Source organism: Chrysemys picta, chromosome 12 (genome assembly GCF_011386835.1).
Source record: "Chrysemys picta bellii isolate R12L10 chromosome 12, ASM1138683v2, whole genome shotgun sequence".
In the NCBI taxonomy this organism is placed as follows: Eukaryota; Metazoa; Chordata; order Testudines; family Emydidae; genus Chrysemys; species Chrysemys picta.
This window is the reverse complement of record NC_088802.1, coordinates 39959940-39980106: the sequence shown is the minus strand read 5'-3', so window position 1 is coordinate 39980106 and position 20167 is coordinate 39959940. Positions and strand designations below refer to the sequence as shown.

Here is a 20167-nt window from a genome sequence, read left to right as displayed (position 1 = left end):
GTTAAACGTGTTAATGTGAAGAATGACTTATACGGTGAAGGATGCCTCTCAGTATCAGTCTGGCATCAGAATAAGAATAAGAACACTGCAAGATGATCCTAGAATTATGTCAATAGGGTTATTCGAAGAAACATTGGAAATGCCATATTACCTACAAACAGTATCCCATCTTTGACAGTAGCCAGCACCAGATGTTTCACAGCAAGGTGCAAGAATCCCTGTAACAGACCATTATGGAATAACCTGCCCAAGGGGAAGTTTCTTCCTAGCTCCAAGATATTAGTGAAGCATGAGTGTTGTGAATGCAGTTGTGAATACTCTGATTCTCCAAATACATTTATAATTGTTTTTGAATCATGTTTATCCTAGGCCTCAATAAAATATTGTAGCAATGAGTTCTATGGGTTAATTATGTCTTGCATAGAAACTATTTCCCTGGTCAGTTTTAAATTTGCTGCCTTTCAACTGGATTGAATTTCTCCTTGTTTTTGTATCATAAAAAAGGGTGAATAGGCATTCCCGATTTGCCTTATATACACACCACTCACTGTCGCCACACATCATCTCCTCTCTAAGCTAAATGGTCCCCATCTTTCAACCACTCTTCATATGCAAGCCTTTCAATGTCTCAGTCCCTATTTCTGCTATATCTTTTTGAGATTGTTTGCCTGGAAATGAACACAGTATTCTAGGCAAGGCCATATTATTGATTTATATAATAGCATTATAATATTCTCAGCATTATTTTTAATCCCACTCTTTATACTGCCTAACATTTTCTTTGCTTATCTGATGGCCGTTGCACATTCAGAGCAGAGATTTTCACTGAGTTGTCCACATTGACACTCAGGTCCTTTCCTTGAACCATTACAGTTAATTTAGAAACCATCAGTATGTAGGAGTAGCTCAAAGGTTTCCTTCCACTTGGCTTTACTCTGCATTTGCCAACAATGAATTCCATCGTCAAGCGTGCTGCCCAGTCACCTACCTTTGCTTGGTCCCTCTGAAGTTCTTCATTGTCTTCCCTAGTCCTGGCTAACCTAAGTAAATTTGGGCTGCTTGCAAACGTTGCTACTTCGTTGTTCATATTCTTTTTCAGCTCCTTAATAAATATATTACACAAGACTAGAGCTCCCAGGGATCCATATCCTGTAGGTCTCTTGCATTACAGCCAAACTTACTTTAATATAAATTTATAAACCTATTACAATACATCACATACTTAAACTATAAGAAAAGATACACTATACACACACAAGCAAGCAGGTTAGTCCTATAGACTATACTGTTAACCTTTGACTATGATGGAAATTGACCATTTATCCCTTCTCTTTGTTTTCCCTCTCTTAACCAGTTTCTGATCCATGACAGTATTTCGCCTTTAACTTCATGACTACTTAGTTTCTCTAACAGTCTCTTAGGAAGAACTTTGTCAAAGGGTTTGTAAAAGTCCAAATCAACTAGATCATCCATTTCTCCATTAATCCACTCTTTCAACAAAAAGCTTGTTTTCTTTCCCTTCATCCTTCTTGATATAATTGACTATATTCGAGACCTCTATCCTTGAGGATCATTCTGGAGGGCTTGTTTCTCCCCAACCTTGGTTTTATTGTCCCTAGGGTGTAGAATTGATCTCCTTAGATGAATCCCCCAGCCCTGCCTCCATCCATTTTTCAAAAGGACTGAAATAATATATTCTTTCCTGAGAGATTTTCTATTTTAATCAGTATCAACTGTTCTGTAGGATACCTGCCTTCTTGCATATTTTTTGCAATTGTAAAACTTCATTAGGCTTTTTAGACGTGTTATTTTTAGATTATTTAGTTACTATTTTAAAAACACACTACTATCCATAATAATAAATTTTAACTATAAGTGCAGAGCCCTGAGAGCCTTGGTGGGGGACTTTTAAAGTATAAAATAACAATTCACAATAAATAATAATAATAAATTATTATTGCTGATAACAAGGGAATGTGCTATATTTTCATAAGCTCTAGACCACCTACAGCTCACAAAATATAATGGGAAACATTAAGCGTTTAACTGGTTTTATACATTTCCTCCCCCACCTCCACTCCCCATGTTCTGTAATAGATTTACAAACAGTATAAGGGAAAAAAAAATCTTCCCTTATAAGAATAGCATCAAAATTCTTCTCAGCTTTCCAGCTGCTGAGTGTTTCTGAAGCCTTCAGTGAAATGCAATTAGTATCTTTTACCGCCTGCCTTCTGGGGATAGTGACATTATTATCTTATTGCAGTTTCACCTTGACATGCAGATCACAAGGCAGAGAGCTGGATTCTGTCTCGAGACGGCTTGAAATGTGGCATTTCCACAGATGGCTCAGTGATTTGAGAAAAAGGAGAAAGAGAAAAAAGCAAAGCGAGCCATTTTCTAGCTTTATAGATATCAGCTTTAAAAAATTATTTAAAAAAAGAGAATTAGAAATTGAAAAAAATCACACACATCAGCTCTTTGCAGGACAAACAAGGGAAAGAAATAGGGTGAGGGGGTGATGCAAAAGGCTTTTCAAAATCCTTCCCAAGCTAAACCCCAGCACTAGATGCTGTTGTGAAAGTGCCAGCATTTGGGTTTCGGCTTATGTAAGGACCCCCTTTTTCCTCAACCCAAACCCTCAGCATATTTCAGTTCCATATGGACATATTCACAGATTTTTCTTCTCACGGGAGGAGGAGAGAAGAGAAAGAAAAAGAATAATTTTATATCCTTTCAAAAAAAATTATCATAGAGACATGATCTGCAACTCTTTAACTACACTAATGGGGTCAGCCCTGCTAAATGTTGAGCTGTCCAATGTGTAATATTTGCCTCTTTGAGTAGTGGGTTGATGGTTTTTTGTTTGTTTTGTTTTGTTTTGTTACAGTAAACTTCAGGTTGCATAGCCTGAAAGAATGGGCTTTCTGAACAGCAAAAGCAGAGTAAGTCTAAGGTGTGTGCACACGCATGCATGCATGTCCTTCTTTAGTTTAAGAAGAGTCTCTCGTGACTCGGAGACCGACACTGCCTTGTGGAGACCTCTAAGGAAAGAGTCTATCCTCACATATACAGCCTTATCTCAGCCTGCCTGCTTCCAAGCTGACCTTTAGAAGCAGTAATTTTCATTTGCTTTCAGTGTCCTTGGATTTGAACTCGCATCCCAGCAGGAGCGAGCTCAGAACACCAATGAGTGAGTGGGACACTGTGTATGAAAGGAGGTTGGGTTTAAACATTATTTAAAAGTGGGCTTACAAGTCTGGCAACTTCAATAGGTGATGTGAAAATTTACTGTTGTGAGGAGGGGCTATTACTGTCATCATCCAAGGTCTTTCCTGACTTTGGTGGCAGACATGTTGGCTTCTCAAGTCAAGCTGTCTGTTTTTCTCACATTTTGGCAGCATGTGTGCTTGCATCTGGAAGGAATTTCATTACAATTAAAGGTGAGAAGTGGCCCTTCACTCACCCGTCATAGCTTGAAAGAATTTTTTTTTTTTGGTCACTTGTGGTCCTGAAAGTTGATGGACATTGTCTCTCCTTCCAAGAAGAACGTGAATGGAATTCAGTCTAGAAGGGACACCCTCCCCCTTTCTTTAGACACAGATATTAAGTTTAACAGATGATGTCTGGCCAGAATACACAAAAACTGCAGCAGCACGCTTCGGCCTGCCTTTGATTCACTTACACTGGTGTAAATCAGGAGCAACTCCATTAACCTCAATGTAAATCTGGCATGAGAGCAGAATCAGGAATATCCTGAGATATGTAGCGTGATAACTGACTGTATTGAGAAAATGGTGCTGCTTGTGAATAAGTCAGCTGAAGATCTCACTGCTTCTCCGCCGCCCGTCAGCCTATTTTTTCTTATTACTATTAATTAATAGCAATCCTCCGCATTCTACGATAATGAAATACCCTTCGGAAACCAGCAATAACTTCCATATATATGAAATCACCCACTCTTAAAGAAAGGTGAGATAAGAAGCTTCAAAACGTTGAGAGCGAGGGTTTGATTTGAACATTTATTCCAAGCTGGGTTGGAGAGTGCTCTGGAACAGCTTCTCTTTTATAGGAATATAGGACTGGAAAAAAACTCCTGGGTTATTGAGGCCAGGTAACTCCATCATATACTCTCTGAGAGATTGATACTTCCAATTCTGGTTGGCAATGTGGAGAGAACAGTTCCTCTCATAGTACTTGGGCACTTCCAGTTCTTATCCCACCTAAAACCACCCTAAGTGAAGAGGCGTAAAAATGGAACTAAAAGGTTATCAGAACATTCCGCATGTTTCAAGATTGGCTCAAATTCAATTCTACAAATAAGAGAAGTTCTAGGGACTGGTAGGGAATGGAGAGGGAGAAGGAAACTATTCATATTTTAAATGAACTGGTTTGCCAGTTCCCAGCTCTGAGACCAGATCTACCCAAATCTCTTAGAGTCTCACTCTGTAAAGTTAGATTTCTGTAATGAAAAAATCTACTGTTTGTACTGTCTAAAACTCAGCTCATAGGGGGCTGTGAGATCCTTTTCTCTGGTTTCAGATCACTTGGATCCTCATGGCTTGACTCTCAGGTATGCACAAACTCAGTAACTCAGAAACACTCTGCCTCTAAATCAACCTGTCAAGTTTCATGAAGCAAACCCATCAACTGGCCACGGTATGCTCAAATTTACAGATGGACCAAAGCCACCATAATCATATCTGAATTCAAACTTCCTCACAATTTGATTTGGCCCATTATAAAGTTAAGAGACAACTGCAAGCATGGTACCAGGATCAGAACCTCGCCACAGTTCAAGGCTATTTACATGCAGGGTTTTGATTCAGTCAATTCTCTGCTTGATACTGGACCCAGTTATGAACCTTAGCATGAAACTTTCAATGACCATAGACTGGATTCCAAGTTTATAATGAAACACAGAAGCCAGGAGAGTTTGGTGTCTTCTAGATTATATAACAGAAGATTTGTCTGGCTTTGTTGAGTCTTATGTCCTGTAGCCACAATGAGATGAATATATGTTCTGTATACTCTGTACCTGTAAGGCCCCTAACCCCACTCCCACAACAACTTCCTGAGGACACGCAGCCAAAGATGGGACTGAAGGAGCTGCTGTTAGCAGTTTGGTGAGCATCTCCTGTTTTCTATTTAGATCCATTTCCGGCTTATTGTTTATTTCTGATGTTTGTTTATTTTAAGCCCAAATGGCAAGTGTGTCTACTAAATTGAGCTCCTTTTCCACACACGCATCAGCTCAGTTTCTTCGCCTCTTATGATGAGGGGTTCACTGACCAATGATTGGTACAGTCATTTGTTAGAAGCCTAATTTGTAGTGACCTTATTCTCATACAGCAGGTGGGTTTGGGGCTATTAAAGAGAAGACATGACAGGAGTTAACATATCTCCAAAATCTTTATGAATTTATCATTTAAAAAAAGAGAGAGAGATAGAAAGGGTGTTGGTTTTTTAAAACACAGTAAAATATATTAAATAGGTGAATTGGTAACAATGGATGATGCTAATTAGAGATTCCATAAAGCAAGTGGCTAATTTCCAAAGAGAGTGGTGTGAGGCACAAGAGAAGCATCTCGACAATTTACAGCTTAACCAGTTTTTATTTTCTCTTTATTGCTGTTACCAGGATTAACAAATGCAAAGTATTTATCCCATTTTATTGGCAAATGCTTTTAGTACTTTAGTGCGTTAATGTAAATTTTGAAAATGTATTCGTTGTTTTGCGGTGAGTTTTTTGGGGTCTTTTTGGTTTTCTATTCCAAAATCTGAAGTTCTAACTTTTCAAGATAGGTTTATGAGTTTGTCAGTTAGGGTGTGACTGTACCTGCTCTAGCAAAGACATCTCTCATCTCTCATTAGGGACAGCATCAATAGACACATTTAATCTTTTATTAATTATTATTATTATTAAGGAAGAAAATCCTCTGGATTATAATAATCCTTTCCTAAAAAGATCCATATGCTAAATGGAAATGGATCAAAAGTGATGATAAAAATGTTACTTTCAAGATTCTGAGAGAGCATCAAAGGAGAAAAATTAAACAGAAATTAAACAAGAAACATTTCATTTTGTGGGCTTTTTCTGTATCTACTTATGTGTACTATATGTAGCACCTTCCATCTGAGGATCTCAAACTGCTTCACAAACAGTAATTAGGCCTCAGAACTCCCCATCAAGTAGATGTAACAAAACATGCTACTGCAGTTTGCCTTGATCTTGTTGGTTTGATTCCATGTTGACTTTTAATCGCTCCTGACCAGTTTCCTGCCAGGATACATCTGGTGAGTTGGTCTTAGTGCTGCTCTACGGTTGCAATAAAGTAGCCGAATGTGCAAGTCTATTAAGTTGGGAGTCCTCGAAACATATCAGTAGGGAAAAGAGTGATCCCCCTTGGAAGCCCTCTCTTGTGCTCTGGGAATAGGGTTCTTTCAGTAGCTCTGTACCAATAGCAACAGGAGTTCCAATATATACATTTCGATTGCTGATTTATTTAAAGAAAAATGTAGAACGGGTGGGTTATTGTTTCGGGTGCTAGCCTGGGAAATAGGAGACTTGGCTTCAATTCTCTGCTCTGCCACAGATATTTTGGGCAAATCACTTAGTCACTCTGGGCCAGATTTATAAAGGCAGATATGTGTCTAGGAGGAACTCCCATTGAAAGCCAGGCACCTAACCTACTTGGGCACTTTTAAAAATCCCACTAGGTGCCTATCTGCATCTGAAAATCTGTTGCCCATCTGTAAAATAAAGATAGTAGCACTGCCCAACCTCATAAGGGTGCTGTGAAGAAAATAAATATACTACATATTATGAGGAACTCAAATACTATGCTAACAGGGGCCATATATCTCTTAGATCAGTGGTACTCAACCTGTAGCCCACGGGCCGCTTGTGGCCGAATCAGCACATAGCTGCAGCCCATGTGACATTCTCGGGGCCATAGAGGTAGTATTGGATGCGGTCCACATAACACATTGTGGGCCAAATATGCGTCCCACAATGGTAAATAGATTGAGAACCACTGCCTTAGATAGATAGCTGTTTAGCTGAGAACCATCCTCTAATGTTCTTTCGCTGTGAAACACAGCACCTTCCACCACTGCTCTGTTTAAACAAGTCATCCAGGACTTGAGTCCCAAAGTGGAGGTGCCGGCCAGTGCACTGTGGAGTGAGTGGATGGGCTTTATCAGCATCTTTACTCCAAAGCGAAAGTCCAAAGCTTCCACTTTTTTGGTAGAGATCTGCCACTAGTCTTTCCCATTTTCCCATCACTGGCCCCATAATGGTACACAATATCCTAATCTCACTCGGATCCAACAGAGGCTCTGAGGTTAGGTAGATAGGCCCAGTTTCATCATTGTGCAGATTAGCTCGTCCTTCCAAGGGTTACGGTAACAGTTATGATCAATATAATCATTAATAGGCTCAAACGTGTGTAGTTGTGTGTGCTCAGCACCTTTCTAGACATAGCATTAAAACTGGAAAACTTTGGCCTAGATTTTTAAGGGTATGTAGGTATTGCTACGTTCAGTGTGAAAACTAAAGTGTCTTTGAAAGCATAAATTAGAACAGAAACACCTAGGATAAAAGGTCCTAAGAAAACTGGTAGACACTAGCTACTGTCTTAGCATGAAGACAATTATAACCATTGTAAAGAGCACGATCTTATGGTAAAGGGTAGTTTCGCCGCATGACAAAGCCCCGCTTGTTCTTCACAGTCTCCTGATATGAAATCATGCTTGTTACTCTTGCGATTTAGCTCACAGGCTAGAAGAATCCCTGGGGACATGAGGCAGAGAGAGCGAGAGGCACACACATACACACACACACAATACACACACAGTGCTGAAGCAATATTATTTCAACTTGTTTTGGACCAGGTGCCATTCTGCAACTTTCTCCAAGCTCTGAAGATAGCAGAGCCTTTTTGTGTTGGTCTCAGACTTTGGGAAGTGAATGGCACAAACGTACAGCAGCGAGAGGAGAGTAAGAAAGGCACCCACCCCACTGTGCAGGGCAGAAATGTGATGACTGCCCCAGCTTCAGGCTTGTTTGTTTGAGGATTCAATGGCCTAGAGCAGTGGTTCTCAAACTAGGGCCGCCGCTTGTTCAAGGAAAGCCCCTGGCGGGCCGGGCCAGTTTGTTTACCTGCCACGTCCGCAGGTTCGGCCGATCGCAGCTCCCAGTGGCCGCGGTTCGCCGCTCCAGGCCAATGGGAGCTGCAGGAAGCGGTGTGGGCCGAGGGATGTACTGGCTGCCGCTTCCCGCAGCCCTCAGGGGCTTTCCCTGAACAAGCAGCGGCCCGAGTTTGAGAACCACTGGCCTAGAGGATCCAACTTCAGTTTTTGCTAGCCTGAAAAACATTTCCCCAGACCCACCTTGACAATGATTTTTTCCCCGACTCTCTATCCTCCCAAACATCATTTTTGTCTCCAGGATTGCACCACTCTGTGCCTTCATCTGAAGGAACAACACAATTTCCTTATTCTATTTACAGCTTTATGGACAGAGGTATTCACTTTTTAGAATACTGGTCCATATCTGGTGACCAAGGCCAGGAAATAAAGATCAGTCTTTTACCAGCCCTTTTGTGTATCACACTTATTATACGACCCTATCTCGGGGGGAACATCAGCTAAACTCCCACCTCTCAGAGCAGATAAAATCCTTAGGCTTGTTACTATTGTTTTATTGGACTCTCTTTTGATGTAAAGAGGATGGATAAAAATAACTTTGTCCGAACTGTTCTGCTATTTATACACCTTCAAGTCAACAGTGTGACGGTTACCTGCCTGTGAGCTGTGCTAAAGCTCACGACATAATTTGGCCATATTTGATCTTGTTACGTGTATGTGGGAGAGAAGCAAAGTGAGAGCTATACAAGAGGCCTGCAAGGAGATAGGGCTAAAAGAAAAGCAAATTGTGTTAAAGATGAAGGGGGAGATTTTTCAGAGGCACAAATGGCAGTTCGGGGTCTAACTTGCAGAAAAAGTCAATGGGTGTTAAGCACTGAACTGCTATTTGTGCCTTTGAAAATACATTGGTCTTAATGCAGAGTAACCCCAAGAGTTATTCTTAGGGGCCCCAAGCAGGAAGCCACAAAGGCTGAATACAGCCCATCACAAAGACTTGGTACATTCCTTATAAATAAACAAGACAGCATCAAAGAAAATACATGGCTCCATCATCAATTTCTACTTCCAACTGGGACATTCCCAGGGCCCCGAACTTTGAGTAGCCACTTGGTAAAAAAGAGGTAACAGAATATTCATGAAGTCCATAAAAGCATATCATCATCAGTTCAGAAACGCCTGGGAGTTTTTCCTGAATCTGGCTAATGCCAGGAACTTTGTACTGTAACAAAACCTGACCTGCGGCCACCCAAAAATAAATGAAAATTATCAGCAAATCATTGTCCATTAGCTTCAGTGGGAAGATTCCTCCATTAAGAGAATAACTGGTGGGAAAAACTCATTTCCACTACAGCAAAAAATAATAAGTTCAGATAATGCAAATATAATTCAGAAGAAAGTTTGAACTATGCTCATTTGCTTAAAAATTACCCATTAACTACTGCATGCTAATTATCCAACTTTTTTTGTTTTGTTTTTATGAGAGAGATTCATTCATTTTTAAACAAAATAAATGCCCAGAAAATCATGCCACCCACTTCAATTATGATCAAAATAACCATCTCTATGATAAGTTAAAGCAGCAACAGCAGCCCGGAGAAAATGTATTCTGAAGATAATTCATTACTGAGCACTTTGTCTTCCCTTCCCTTAATAAACTAGTCATGTTTTTCACTTAATAAACATGGAAAATATTGGGGTATTTAATAGGGTAATTTGTACTACAAACTCCTGTAAAGATGTTTTGATTTTATTTTTTTGTGGTTCATAAAGCTCTAGTTTTGGAGTATATGTGGACAAAAGGACTTTGACTTCTTCATTTTTTCATTTCGGATTACTCACTAGAGATCCAAGACTCACTCCCTGATTCTGAATGGAGGTCTACATGGAATTTGAGAGCTAGGATGGGTAATTAGGTTTGTCACATTATTCCACAAAAGGCAGTAAGATATATGGTATGATTTTCAAAAATGCCTAAATGACTTTGGAGCCTAAATCCCATTGACTTTCAATAGGAGTTAGGCTCCTGATTGCCTAAGCGTATGTCTACACTGCATTGTAAATCCGGGTCTGTGGGACCTGCGCTTGTGGACGTGGTGTTTCCAAGTCCAGGCTTGAATTTTCCCACTGCATTGTAAACCTGGGTCTACAATTGCTAGACCTGGGTCTCAGAATCATGCTAACGTGTGCATACCTCACTACGTAGACCTTCTGACTTGGGTCTGCATGCATCCACACTACAAAATGACAGGGCTCGGACCCGAGTCTCAGGGGGCTCGGTCTCTGATCCCCCTCGCCCCCACAGCAGGGTCCTAGGACCCAGGTCCTGACTGCTTGCTGACCCAAGTCAGACAGATTTGTGTGTGGACGGTAGGGGGGATTGGGCTCACATCTGAGACTACAGTGTAGACATAATCTAAATCACTTTTGAAAATGGGATTTAGGCACTTCTGCAATTGTTAACCCTACACTAGGAACACAGCTCTTCCAGATGGTTTGAATGGATGGATCTCTTGGTATGGGGTGTGTGTATGTGTGGGGGGGGATAAAGTAGTTATCTTTATTCAGTTTTTAAATAAAAGCGCTGAATAAAGGAGAAATTAGATGGACTAACAAGGTTCTAAAAACCACACTGATATCTATCAGAGTAGCAGCCGTGTTAGTCTGTATCCGCAAAAAGAACAGGAGTACTTGTGGCACCTTAGAGATTAACAAATTTACTAGAGCATAAGCTTTCGTGGGCTACTGCCCACTTCTTCGGATGCATATAGAGTGGGACATATATTGAGGAGATATATATATATACACACATACAGAGAGCATGAACAGGTGGGAGTTGTCTTATCAACTCTTAATTGGCCACTCTATATGCATCCGAAGAAGTGGGCAGTAGCCCACGAAAGCTTATGCTCTAATAAATTTGTTAGTCTCTAAGGTGCCACAAGTACTCCTGTTCTTTTTACTGATATCTAGTCTAGCTACAAAGATGGGAGGCAGCCATATTTATTACTCGCCATTTACACCTAGGCAAGTGACCTTCTGTTTATTGTGCAAAACTTACTTACTTTGTTGTTACCTTGTCTCCTGATTCTACCCATTCCCCCATTTGTCTGATTTATCCACCTGTAGCATCCTAGTCAGGAAACTACATTGTAAACTCTCTGGACCAGGAACTGTCTTTTCTGTTACTTGTTTGGCATCCCTACTGCTATACAAATAAATAACCATACAATAATATTAAGTAATAATATATACATATATCTATACTCACATAAATAAAAACAGTGCTACACTTGCAGATGGGCCTCATCTTGTTCTCAATGAAGACAATCTCAGAACTCCCATGGACTTCAATGGGAACAGGACTGAGACCCAGTACAGACTGCTGGATGGCTAAAGATACCACGGGTCCGATACTCTTTCAAAGGGAAATTTCAGGATCCTTGGCATCCAGAGGGAGGTGCCTACAGGCTACAGGCCAAAATTTTCAAAACTGGTCTCCACGTTTGGGGGTCTCCGTTTTGGGGTGTCCATCCTGAGACATCGAGGGCATGATTTTCAGCCATGTGGAACATCCACAGCTCTGAATGAAGTTGGTGGGAGCTTCACTGGCTCACTACCTCTGAATTCAGCCACAGATGCTTCAACTTGGGTGCTCAAAAATAGAGGTCTGAGCAGGAAATCCACCAGAGCTGAAAGCAGTCAGTACCTCCCGGGTGGTGTTCGACAACTCAAGGGAGTTATTTACCCAAGGTCAGTTGCAGACCCAGAAATGGAAGTTGGGAGTCCTGACTCCCAGAACCTTGTTATAACCACGTCAGGGGCCAGAGGTTTCAAACCTCTTTGGAGCCAGCACGTTCCAACTCACCATCCACTGACCTGTTAGCAGTTGCCAGAACTGGAAGCTCAACTTTGGCAGAGGACTCCAGTCCTGGGCTCTGACTGGTGAAACTCTGAGGGTTCTGACTGGTTCTCTGCTTCTACTTAAACCAAGCAGAGGAACAGGAAGTTATCTGTGCTTAGGACTGTCTCCTTTGTGCTACCTGCTTCTTGACTCTGACCTTCTGCTATCCTGACCCTGCCTACCTTTTGACTTTGGGCCTCTGACCTGTCTCAATCTCTGATCTCCCGGTAACCTGTCTCCTGACATAAGACTCTTGGTCTGCCCGCTGCCCTGTCTCAGTTTCTGGTTGCCTGGTATCCAGACCCAGACTGCCTCCTGGCTCCCAACTCCTGCTCTGACCACTAAGTCAGACCACCCACCTCCCAGTTGTGACAAACCACTAATTGCAGCCTCCTGGAATGAAAGCTCTGGGCTGAATCCCCAGATCCAAATGCCCCTGAAGATATCTCCTGCCTATTTTACATTGGTCAAACCAAACCCCCAGCCCCAATTCAAACCATCCAAAATTTTGGCCAAGTTGGGATGTTGAGCTTTGCCTCTCACAGCCCTTTACTAGAAGTCAAAATAGGACTGAAGAAAATGGTTTTATCATTTAATCTCCAAATGTGTCCCAGGTTTCCCCTCCCCAAAGGATTACTTTTCCTTGATTTCATCGTGCTCAGAATGTGGATGCCCATTGTCTCACTGAACAATGAAACCCTGCTGAAGGGCATTGTTTGGTGAAGGTGATTTCCAAAACAACAAGAGAGATTTGGAAATATAAAATGTGAGGCCTGAATCTGACCTCCGTTTTACACCTGGGTAACAATTAACTTCAGCGGCATTACTCCTGATGTACACTGGCACAAATGAAGGTAGAATTAGGGCCCTGGCACCTTAGGATGAGGATTTGTTCACATTGTCACAAGGGTAAGGTGGTAAAAGCCATACCAACTGGTGCCAGCTCTTTTCCAAGGCCAAAACAGGTGCTTTCCCCTGAATAGGCGCCCATCTGTGTCACCCAACTCTAATTAAGCATCTGTTCTCCAAGAAGCTAACAAGTTCTTTTGCTGGTAATCCCAAACAGCTTGTCAGCATTATTTATAACACAACTACATGGAGTCCCCTCTCTGGTTTGAGTCCCTTCATTGTTAGAATAAGATCTAATGGCATCATTATTATAAAAGACACATAAAATAGAACCCAACTGTACTCAGTATACATGGAAATCCCTACGATTTGAATTCATACAGCTTTATTCATAAAAAGACTTAACGAGACAGGTTGTCACTGGGCATCAAAGGATTTGGGATGATATTTAGGATAACAGTTTATAGACATGGAGCAAATCCTATTATGATACCAAATAGCCATCAGGCTGTCACGGTGGCAGGTATAGTGCACATCTGAACCGGGATGCCAGCCACGAGCCTGGTCATCTGAGATAAATTGTACATCACACTCCGTTTGCCCTGTGTTAGACAGGGAATTGAAAGGCTTTCATGTGCATCAGCAGCTGGCAGTTACAGAGCACTGCTAGCATCTGCCTCTTCCTCTGCTCTGCAATATCCCTGCATGTGCCCGGTGCTCATAAAGGGAATCTGCTAATAAAGGATATGGAATTGGATACACCTGGGATTCCCAGAATGCCATAATAAGAGACAAAACGAGGTATGCCAGCCACCGGAGCAACAGGGGTGTTAACCTAAGCTTTCACTTGGGGTGTCTGGCCCTACCCGAGAGCCCTCTGACCCCAAGCAATACTAGTGAAGTCTTAATAAGGCCCAGATACTGCTTCACAAAGGGGCTGATCCAAAGTCCACTAGACCGGGAGTCTTTCCGTGAACTTCAGTGGTCTTTGGGTTAGGCTCAGAGGCTGTTAGATAAATAGAAATGGAAGAAAAGGAGGACTGAGGTCACCAATCTTCCAGTCAGAGGTGGTGAACGGTTTAAACCTGAGTGCATTCAGACACCAAGAAGGGCCTCAGACCCCATGGGGTTGAGCCCAGTGTTCAGCCCAAATAGACACCATATCTATTTAGATAAGTCAGAGCCAATGCCCACTGAAGTCAATAGGAATCTTTCCTCTGACTTCCATAGGTGCTGAACTGGGCCCTAAGTAAGGAAGAATCACCTTGGTTAAGTGTCTTATCCCATTTATACCCTGGGTTACCCTTATTATTCAACTGCCAGCATATAGCAGTACAAATACTATCTCCAGGATCCTCCTTCAGCCTCCAATACAGCAACAAATTTAGCAGAGAAAAGATTCCCTCCCTCCCCCCTGCTATCTCTCTTTCTTTGTTCATTCTTTTATCTCAGCAGTCCTCCAAAGTCTATTAGCTCTATTGCTAACAGCAATGCCCCCTGCTAGTATATATCAGTATGGACCTTCTAATTTTCTGTTCTCCTTGATTCCAGGGGAGCAGCAATGCTCTTCTTGCTTATGCTTTTCAAGATCAGTTACTAGCGGTGCAATTCTAGAATCACCCCAGGCTGGTGCAGTACCCTGGAAACTGAGCCACAACCAGTGAGGTATATTAGTGCCACAAGTGAGGTTGCTAGCATGCTGAGAGGCCACACCCATCAGGTCCTCATTGCTGTACAGGAAGCTTAAAGAAATACATAAAAATGTGCTGACCAAGATAAATTTTTCTTGCAAAAAAATCCCTGGAGAGTTCACAGCAGTGACATATAAAAGTGCTGGAATGTTTACAAAGCAAGGGAGACTTTATAAGGATCTAAAAACACATAAAAAGTAACTAAATTAACTTCTGTCTTGCAGCTGCTAAAGGCAATGCCATCTTCTTATGATAATGATAACTTCCACGAGTCACCAGGAGCCACAACTCAATTCTTTCTTTCCTTTTCTTTTGTAGTGGTGATTAATCCACCTACTGCAATGGAAACAATCTTAATAGTGCACCATTCTTTTGAAACTTCTGGAGCTAATTTTCACCTCATCACTCTTCAGGTATAAATGGTTCTACTACAAAGAGATACGGAGACAAGCCAGAGTGATAAAACAAAACACCACCAGACACTAATTAAAAGATTGAGATATAGACTACCAGATTAGCTTTTGCAAATAAAATAAAATAAAAATAAAAATAAATAAGAGACAATGTCCAGCAGTCAGACCAGGGACTGGAAATCAGGACTCCTGGGTTCTATTCCTGCCTGTGCCAGTGACTCGCTATGTAACTTTGGAAAAGTCAGTGTATGATCCTTCTCTCAGTTATACTGGTGCAAATCAGCAGTAACTCCATAGCTATGAGAGTGCCACAGGTATAAAAACAACATGAGAGAACAAAGTTATGTCCTTAACTTCTATGCCTCAGTTTGCCCATCCATAAACTGGATATAACACTTAATTAGCACACCAGAGGGGCATTGAGAGAATAAATATTTGTTCATAGAGATTATTGGGCCTCAATTTGAGATTGCTGGATGAAACCTCCTCAATACATATCATGATCATCATTCTCTAAATTAAATCAAACAGCTTTATAATAAAATTTACAGCTGTTGTGATCTAAGGAGTGAAAAGATGGGCAGCATAATTAACTGTTTGGGGTTCATTGTGAAGAAGCAATCAGCTGACAGAGCAGACGAACGATGGCCTAGTTTCAGAGGGGCTAGGAGATGCTTTAAATCTAATCAAGCTGTCCCAATCCACCCCAGACCTAACTGAGCCCCCAGCCAAATTACTTTAAGCAACCACATGCTTGACTGCCGTTGAGAAACAAGGACGACAAATAACTACAAATGGGCTCCATCCAAATCCCTGGAACAGAGCACTCCTATATTTTTGGGGATAGGATGGGCAGAATGAAATCTGGATACAAATGTTGTACACCTCTACCCCGATATAACGCGACCCGATATAACATGAATTCGGACATAATGCGGTAAAGCAGCGCTCTAAGGGGGCGGGAGTAGGGTGACCAAACAGCAAATGTGAAAAATCAGGACGGGGGTCGGGGGTAATAGGAGCCTATATGAGAAAAAGACCCCAAAATCGGGACTGTCCCTATAAAATCGGGACATCTGGTCACCCTAGGCGGGAGGGGGCTGTGCACTCCGGTGGATCAAAGCAAGTTCGATATAACGCGTTTTCACCTATAATGCGGTAAGATTTTTTGGCTCCCCAAGACAGCGTTATATCGGGGTAGAGGTGTACTTTGGGCTCACCTTTACAAATGATTGGCTCAATGTGAAAAGGACATTTTAAATGTATTTGGTATCTTATTAGTGGCAGTATCTCCCCTCCTCCCCAACCTAGCTTTGAAACAAGACATTAAAGTTAGGTCCTTTACACTCCTCACATGCAGTTTATGAAGATGGAAGCAAAAAGACCCATGACTTTTTTTTTAAATAAGGAATAGGGAATAGCCCCATTGTCCTGGGGAACATTCTCTTTTCTTAGAAAAATGAGTGTTCATGTCCCAGGCTGTGTACAAAGTTTCCTGCTAGTTTCATATTCTGTCACAGCAATGTTGCCTTTCTGAGCCTTTTGGAGGTTTAAGGCCAAACCGGATTGGGCTTCAGCACAAATGCACAAAAGGAAGGTCACAAGGAGCCTTCCCACTTCTCGCAACCCCACATAGGTGCTAACCACACAAATGCAGCTCCTGTGGTTTCTTGACAGCAGGGCTTGATCTCACTGGTACTCTTCTGGGATGTAAGCCATCTCAGAAGAAGGACGGATGCAGGGTAATGCCCCACCCCCATCACCCAGCAGGGTTTGCTGGCTGGGGAAGGCAGTGGTCATTACTTAGCATGTGGTGCAGAACTGGGGAGGACTTCCAGACCTTCCAGAGTTGCACTCCACTGCAGGACACTGCCTACTCAGAGTTGTGGTTTAACAGCATAACCTGGTTCTTTGGGGCCCTGCATATTGAGAAAATGACCTCTCTCTCCTCACGTCTATTTCAACCCTTGGATTCCTCAGTCCCCATCCCTGCACGTTCCTGCTGTTGTCTCTGTTAAAGAGCCAAAAGCATTACCTTATTGAGAGGCACCACTCACTGGCAAGGAGGGAAGAAGAAGATCATTCTCTGAAGAACTAAAATCCTAATCTGCCTTAAACTGTTTAAGCCCCAGGAGAAGGCCCTTCCAAGGTAGCACCCATTGTCAAGGTCATGCTGATGAGGGAGAGCAAGGCAGAGTCATGGAGTACTTGGCATGTGCTTCAATACCGTGAAAGAGGGTCTCGCAAAGTGAAGATCAAGATTCAGTTAGCAAAGTATAAAATGACGTAAGCAAAGTATAAAATTAGTTTGGACAGGATCCTGGGACTAACACCCCTACTGTTGTGAAAATGCCATGGATTTGGGTCAGTTTTACATCTCATCTGGAAGACGACATTTCCATCAGCACAGTGACCCCCTCCCAACATTACACTGGGGCATCAATTCTGTACTGACCCAGAAGGAAGGGGTGCATTATGGTGATTCACAGGTACCACAGGGGACTGTGTCTGAACCTGCTTAGCTTGTGAACTCTGTCAGTCCACTGGGCAGTGAAAGTTCCACAGTGCACTTTATCTAGAGCAAAGAGCACTAACTCTCCATATAGACAAGCCGTTAATCTGTAGATCATTTCCTTTTCTTGGCTTTTTGGATACAGCCAAATGAAGAATTAAACTAGAGCCTCATGCTGGGCTCAGCAACAAGTATGACATATCACCTCACTGCCCTAAATGAACACCAACTTTTAATCCCCCCTTTCTCCTAGAGCTACAGGTTGAAAGCCCAGCAGCATCTTATCCCTTTATCTTTGCCAGGCAGATCAAATGTATAACATACAGTTAAATATGTGGGTTTTCTTTTGGTTCTGTTTCTTTCACACGATGGCACCTTGCATAAGAGTAGTGTTTTGTACCAGTGCCCTTAGCCAAATTGACCGTCTCCCCACTGCGTGCCACCTCATTGCAATTTTTGTATGTCACGTCTATTGTATGTTTTTGTTGCTCATAATCTGGATCTGTAGCCTAATTCTGCAGCACAGGTCCATCACTGCTTTTACACAGTGTCTTTCAACCCACAGACTACAAAGTGTGGATTTTGTGGAGAGCAGACAAGTTTCAGGCTCACTTGTAAATGTAAAATATTGTTAGTCTAACATCTGTTATTTCCTCCATCTGGGGACTACATCCTGCACCTGCATGTTAGGTGACCCAGAAGTTCCTTTCCAAGTAACTACTGTGATTCTGTCCCCAGGACATTGTATTTGACTCTCTCTCTCTCTCACTCAGAGAGTTTCACAGTCTGAGAACTTCCAAAAGGCAAAATTGCGCGTTCTTTCTCTCTCTCTCTCTAGAGAGAGAGAGAGAACGCGCAATTTTGCCTTTTGGAAGTTCTCAGACGGTGAAATGTGCTGCAGCACTTCCTGTGGGAAAGGCACGTTTTCAAAATACACTGGGATTGGAATTGCTAGATCACTCCTGTGCAATGAGGAAGAGACACTGAATAAATATTTATCTGTCTACATCGCATTTTGGAACAGAAAATTTGAAAAAGCAACAACCTCCAATAAAACTCTCAATCTGCTGAAACTCTCTGTTACTCAGAAACCTCTGCAGCTTAATAACTTACTGATGTTTGGGCTGATTTTATATTATTTTGAAGAAAGAAATATAATGGGAGGAAAAAGATGGTCTAAAAACATAAGAGAAATCAAAATCGGCCCATCTGTGCCAAATTACTCAGCAATAAATCAGCTGATACTTGCCTGGTTGCTCTGCTACACTTAAGTTATTCCAGTTTCTTTTGTTATTAGCACAGTTGACTTTGCAATACCACAAGTGGTACCAGGGCTTGTGTAGCTGTGCTGCATTGTGTCATGCTGTATTTGGATCAAAGGTCAGAGCGCTGCACTTGAAGAAGATTGCGAGAGATGGGGAACAAGGTAATGATACTAACTTGCTGAATGCATATGTCCAATATCATTGCATTTTCCTGGCTGTCTGATGGTTCAAAGTCCATGGAACAGGCCTCCCCGCAACTAGGGACATTATTTCACTCTACACAGAGATAATGTCCATAAGCAGCTCAAGCTGCCAGCATGCATCATGAGCTAGCAACCGCCAGGCTTTACTAAAAGGGTTTCTCCCAGCTCCTCCGTGGGCTTTATTTTGGGTGCACCGGAACTGTGAGACTTTCACCCTCCCTGACTATAAATTGAGGGCCTAGTCCGAGTACCCTTCTAGCTTTTGAACGGTTACTGGCTCCCCAGAAAAGATGGAACAAAATGGCTTTGGAAAGAAGGTTTTTCTCCAGAACATAGGGGTCAAGTGCAAAATTCAGATGTGAATCCTCACCCACACTTTCCCACAGATGGGGCAATTGAATCTGGAGTCTATTAATTATTAGCCCCAATCCCTATGCCTAGTTCCTTATTACACAGGATGTCCTTTAAAAAATATATATATATATCTATATCTATCTATCTATCTATATATATATATATATATGTACAACAAGATCAGGAGTTGTGGAGTGCTGCAAAAAGTAGCAAGAAATATCCCTAGTGAATGTAGGTGAGTTGTTGTTGTTGTTGTTTTCTTCTTCTTCTTCTTTAATAATAATAAAAAAATATCATCATCAGGTGGAGGGTTGCTAAGAAAACAGTCCCTTATTTTTGAAATACAATGCTGGCTACCCTAGTTGTGTCCCACATGGCTGGAAGTCTGGATTTATTACTCACAAGGCCCAACCCCACAGTTTTTACATGTTCATTGCAACTGCTGGGTTTATATGGGATATAAGTGGTGCATAGACTTTGTGCGGGCTCCTAGCCCAGAGGTGAATTTTGTCCCATGGTGAATAACGACTGCTGGCTCTGGCTCTAGGTTGAAGAGATCAGTTGCCAAACTTGGGGCACTACATTGTGCAACTAAGAGCTGCATCTAGGCCATCAGATAACAGAACTCAGGCATATTTAATAGGTATCTGAGCATCTAAGTGCCCATCTGAGCATCCAAATGCAGAATGCAGAGACCTAAACTTAGATGCCCATGTTTTAAGGCTGGGCCCTGAGTACTAATGGAAAGAACTTCCAGTTCTATTGAACATTTCCACTCTGCCTGGACTTATACACAGAACAAAAACTCCCTAACCCTTGTCCCAGCTCATC

General features: G+C 42.0%; 1 protein-coding gene across 18 annotated transcripts in view; it reads right to left on the bottom strand.

Moving 5' to 3' along the window:
- Nucleotides 1–20167, bottom strand: part of TNRC6C (trinucleotide repeat containing adaptor 6C) — a 380854-nt gene that overhangs the window by 301601 nt on the left and 59086 nt on the right. The gene's annotated exons all lie outside the window — the stretch shown is intronic.